Source organism: Bos mutus, chromosome 3 (genome assembly GCF_027580195.1).
Source record: "Bos mutus isolate GX-2022 chromosome 3, NWIPB_WYAK_1.1, whole genome shotgun sequence".
Lineage (NCBI taxonomy): Eukaryota > Metazoa > Chordata > Mammalia > Artiodactyla > Bovidae > Bos > Bos mutus.
Window position 1 is genome coordinate 50,492,334 of NC_091619.1, and position 5,877 is coordinate 50,498,210.

The window sequence follows — 5,877 nt, forward strand, 5'->3', positions numbered from 1 at the left end:
CTGTCTGGGGAGGCCTTACAAATAGCTGTGAAAAGAAGAGAAGTGAAGGCAAAGCAGAAAAGGAAAGATAAACCCATCTGAATGCAGAGTCCAAAGAATAGCAAGGAGAGACAAGAAAGCCTTCCTCAGTGATCAATGCAAAGAAATAGAGGAAAACAACAGAATGGGAAAGACTAGAGATCTTTTCAAGAAAATTAGAGATTCCAAGGGAACATTTCTTGCAAAGATGGGCTCGATAAAGGACAGAAATGGTATGGACAAGCAGAAGATATTAAGAAGAGGTGGCAAGAATACACAGAAGAACTGTAGGGAAAAGATCTTCATGACAAGATAATCACAATGGTGTGATCACTCACCTAGAGACAGACATCCTGGAATATGAAGTCAGGTGGGCCTTAGGAAGCATCACTACGAACAAAGCTAGTGGAGGTCATGGAATTCCAGTTGAGCTCTTTCAAATCCCAAAGGATGATGCTGTGACAGTGCTGCACTCAATATGCCAGCAAATTTGGAAAATTCAGCAGTGGCCACAGGACTGGAAAAGGTCAGTTTTCATTCCAATCCCAAAGAAAGGCAATTCTGAAGAATGCTCAAACTACTGCACAATTGCACTCATCTCACATGCTAGTAAAGTAATGCTCAAAATTCTCCAAGCCATGCCTCAGCAATATGTGAACCGTGAACTTCCAGATGTTCAAGCTGGTTTTAGGAAAGGCAGAGGAACCAGAGATCAAATTGCCAACATCTGCTGGATCATGGAAAAAGGAAGAGAGCTCCAGAAAAACATCTATTTCTGCTTTATTGACTATGCCAAAGCCTTTGACTGTGTGGATCACAATAAACTGTGGAATATTCTGAAAGAGATGGGAATACCAGACCACCTGACCTGCCTCTTGAGAAACCTATATGCAGGTCAGGAGGCAACAGTTAGAACTGGACATGGAACAACAGACTGGTTCCAAATAGGAAAAGGAGTGTGTCAAGGCTGTATATTGGCACCCTGCTTATTTAACTTATATGCAGAGTACATCATGAGAAACGCTGGGCTGGAAGAAGCACAGGCTGGGATCAAGATTGCCTGGAGAAATATCAATAACCTCAGATATGCAGATGACACCACCCTTATGGCAGAAAGTGAAGAGGAACTAAAAAGCCTCTTGATGAAAGTGAAAGTGGAGAGTGAAAAAGTTGGCTTAAAGCTCACATTCAGAAAATGAAGATCATGGCATCTGGTCCCATCACTTCATGGGAAATAGATGGGGAAACAGTGGAAATAGTGTCAGACTTTTTTGGGCTCCAAAATCACTGCAGATGGTGAATGAAATTAAAAGACGCTTACTCCTTGGAAGGAAAGTTATGACCAACCTAGATAGCATATTCAAAAGCAGAGACATTACTTTGTCAACAAAGGTCCGTCTAGTCAAGGCTATGGTTTTTCCTGTGGTCATGTATGGATGTGAGAGTTGGACTGTGAAGAAAGCTGAGTGCCGAAGAATTGATGCTTTTGAACTGTGGTGTTGGAGAAGACTTTTGAGAGTCCCTTGGACTGCAAGGAGATCCAACCAGTCCATTCTAAAGGAGATCAGTCCTGGATGTTCTTTGGAAGGACTGATGCTAAAGCTGAAACTCCAATACTTTGGCCACCTCATGGGAAGAGTTGACTCATTGGAAAAGACCCTGATGCTGGGAGGGATTGGGAGCAAGAGGAGAAGGGGACAACAGAGGATGAGATGGCTGGATGGCGTCACTGACTCGATGGACGTGAGTTTGAGTGAAGTCCGGGAGTTGGTGATGGACAGGGAGGCCTGGTGTGCTGCAATTCTTGGGGTCACAAAGAGTCGGACATGACTGAGCGACTGAACTGAACTGAATGAATAGACACTTCCCCAAAGAAAATATTTAAAAAGCCATAAGGCACATTAAAAGACACTCAACATCATTAGTCCTTCAGTTCATTACAGTTCAGCTGCTCAGTTGTGTCCAACTCTTTGTGACCCCATGGACTGCAGCACGCCAGGCTTCCCTGTCCATCACCAACTCCTGGAGCTTACTGAAACTCACATCCATCAAGTCGATGATGCCATCCAACCATCTCGTCCTCTGTCGTCCCCTTCTCCCACCTTCAATCTTTCCTAGCATCAAGGTCTTTTCCAATGAGTCAATTCTTCTCATCGGGTAGCCAACGTATTGGAGTTTCAGCTTCAGCACCAGTCCTTCCAATGAATATTCAGGACTAATTTCCTTTAGGATGGACTGGTTGGATCTCCTTGAAGTCCAAGGGACTCTCAAGAGTCTTCTCCAACACCACAGTTCAAAAGCATCAATTCTTCAGCTCTCAGCTTTCTTTATAGTCAAACTCTCACATCCATACATGACCACTGGAAAAACCATAGCCTTGACTAGATGTCCCTTTGTTGGCAAAGTAATGTCTCTGCTTTTTAATATGCTGTCTAGGTTGGTCATAGCTTTTCTTCCAAGGAGAAAGCGTCTTTTAATTTCATGGCTGCAGTCACCATCTGCAGTGTTTTGGGAGCCCAAGAAAATAAAGTCTGTCACTGTTTCCACTGTTTCTCCATCTATTTGCCATGAAGTAATGGGACTGGATGCCATGATCTTTGTTTTCTGAATGTTGAGCTTTAAGCCAGCTTTTTCACTCTCCTCTTTCACTTTCATCAAGAGATTTTTTGGTTCTTCTTCACTTTCTGCCATAAAAGTGATGTCATTTGCATATCTGAGGTTATTGATATTTATCCTGGCAATCTTGATTCCAGCTTGTGCTTCATCCAACTTATGTGATGTACTCTGCATATAAGTTAAATAAGCAGGGTGACAATATACAGCCTTGATGTACTCCTTTCCCAATTTGGAACCAGTCTGTTGTTCCATGTCCAGTTCTAACTGTTGCTTCTTGACCTGCATACAGATTTCTCAGGAGACAATTCATGTGGTCTGGTATTCCCATCTCTTTAAGAGTTTTCCACAGTTTGTTGTGATCCACACAGTCAGAGACTTTGGCGTAGTCAGTAAAACAAAAGTAGATTTTCCACTCCTAGGTATATATATAAATAATTGAAAACAGGGACTGAGAACAAGATTATTTTTTTCTGCCTCATGTGCTTTTTATTTATTTAAAAATTTGTTTATTTTATATTGGAGTATAGTATTGTTGATTAACAATGTTGCACTGGTTTTAGGGGTACAGCAAAGTGATTCAGTTATACATGTTTTTCAAATTCTTTTCCCATTTAGTTTGTTATATAATATTGAGCAGAGTTCCCTGCTGCACAGTAGGTGCTTGTTGGTTATCCATTTTAAACATAGCAGCATGTACATGTCAATCCCCAACTATCCCCCGCCCAACCATAAGTTCCAGAATGGAGTTTTATATACCATTTTTTCATAGCTGCATTATTCACAACAGCCAAAAGGTTGGAAGCAACACAAATGACCATCCATGAATGAATGGGTAAACAAAATGTGGTATATATGTACAAATGGAATTCAGTTTCATAGACTCAGTCTTGTCTGACTCTTTGTGATCCCATGGACACTGCCTGCAGCACGCCAAGCTTCCCTGTCCATCACCAACTCCCGGAGCTTGCTCAAACTCATATCCATCGAGTAGGTAATGCCATTCAACCATCTTATAATCTGTCCTCCCCTTCTCCTCCTGCCTACAATCTTTCCCAGCATCAGGGTCTTTTCCAGTGAGTCAGTTCTTCACATCAGGTGGCCAAAGTATTGGAGCTTCAGCTTCAGCCCTTCCAGTTAATATTTAGGGCTGATTTTCTTTAGGGTTGACTGGTTTGATCTCCTTGAAGTCCAAGGGACTCTCTAGAGTCTTCTCCAATACCACAAATGGAATGCAAGTGAAAGTCGCTCAGTCGTGTCTGACTCTTTGCAACCCCATGACTACACAGTCCATGGAATTCTCTAGGCCAGAATACTGGAGTGGGAAACTTTTCCCTTTTCAAGGGCATCTTCTCAACCCAGGGATCAAACCCAGGTCTCCCACATCACAGGCGAATTCTTTACCAGTTGAGCCACAAGGGAAGCCCAAGAGACTTGAGTGGGTAGCCTATCCCTCCTCCAGCAGATCTTCCCCATCTAGGAATTGAACCAGGGTCTCTAAGAGTCGGACACGACTGAGCGACTTCACTTTCACTTTTCACTTTCATACATTGGAGAAGGAAATGGCAAACCACTCCAGTGTTCTTGCCTGGAGAATCCCAGGGACCGGGGAGCCTAATGGGCTGCCATCTATGGGGTCGCACAGAGTCGGACACGACTGAAGCGACTTAGCAGCAGTAGCAGCAGCCCCTGCATGCAGGCGGATTTTTAACCAACCGAGCTATCAGGGAAGCTCACCTTAAAAGGAATAAAACTCTGATACTTGCTACCTCATGGATAAACTCTGAAAACATCATGGTAAATGATATAGGCCAGACATAAGATAAACACCATCTAAATCCATAAATCCACTTATATGAGGTACCTCAGATAGACCAATTCTTAAGGAGGGAAACTAAAATTACCAAGAGCTGAGGGAAGGATTAAGCATTTTATTCAATGAAAATAGGCAACAATATCCGGAAAGCCATAATTTAAAAGGGATTATAAACTTCTGGAGAAAACAGGGAGAGGCGGGAAGGGAGAGGTTGGGGGCTCCGGCGATCCATTGCTTAGAGCTCGGCTTAGCCAGGCTGGGGGTCCTCCGGGCCGGTGAATAGGCGCTCGGCTCCCAGGGCCGGCGAAGAGGTGAGTTCGGCGGAACCTGGACGCCCGCTGGGGAAGGTGGGGACTGGGACCCGGGGCTCTCACAGGAAGGAAAAGATGGGAGAACAGGGACCCAGAGGGGAGGGAGGCCAGGTTGGCTGCTGGGAAGTGGTCGATTTTCCAAAGCAAGAGTCGAGCGGCAGGAGACGGGCGCGGGGAGGTGTATGTAGTACGGCCGGCAGGACCCCGTCCCCGCCCCAGCCCGCGCGGTTCCTCAGCCGCCTTCCAGTCAGAAGGTGCGAGGCGAGGCCTGAGGCGGCTCCGGCTTGTGAGGGACGGGTTGGAAGGCCGCCGGCCCACAACGCTAGCGGAAATCGTGCGTTGCTTTGGCGGTTCCCGGAGTCCCGCGTGTTTATTCCAAAGTGTGTTTCACGCCCGGGGCGGAGCCGGAGGGCGACGCGCATGTAGCCGTGAGTCCGCAGCGACGCGACCCTAGATTCCCCGGCCCAGTGGCGGCGCTCGCGCCCGCGTCGTGGTCACTCGCCCGGCTTGAAGACTTCCGCCGCGCGCCCGGGAGTCTGGGGTGGGCTTGCTCGGATTTAGGGTACATCAGGGGGGTGTTTTTACCTCAGACCCCAATTCTGTTCCTGCTGTAGCTTTTCGGCCCCCTGCGTCTCACCGGGCAGGTGGTGGAGATCAGGCCTCCGACTGTACAGACCTCTCCCTGGCTGAGACTCAGGGTGGTAATTTGTTCCCACGTTCATTCTCTTTGCCAACTTACTTCCCTGCAGTCATTTGTGACGGTTGGTTTTTCCAGTGAATGTTGGTCTGTCTTCACTGACTACCGATTTCTGGCAAATCCGTATTTATTATCTAGGTTTCTGCACTTTTGAAATGTGTATTTCTGAGGGTAAAAGTTTTAAGAGATAACTAATGGATCTGAACATTTTATACAATAAGGATTGTAGAAGGTAAAATCGGAGAAGGCAATGGCACCCCACTCCAGTACTCTTGCCTGGAAAATCCCATGGACGGAGGACCCTGGTGGGCCGCAGTCCATGGGGTTGCTAAGAGTCAGACATGACTGAGCGACTTCACTTTCACTTCTCACTTTCATGCATTGGAGAAAGAAATGGCAACCCACTCCAGTGTTCTTGCCTG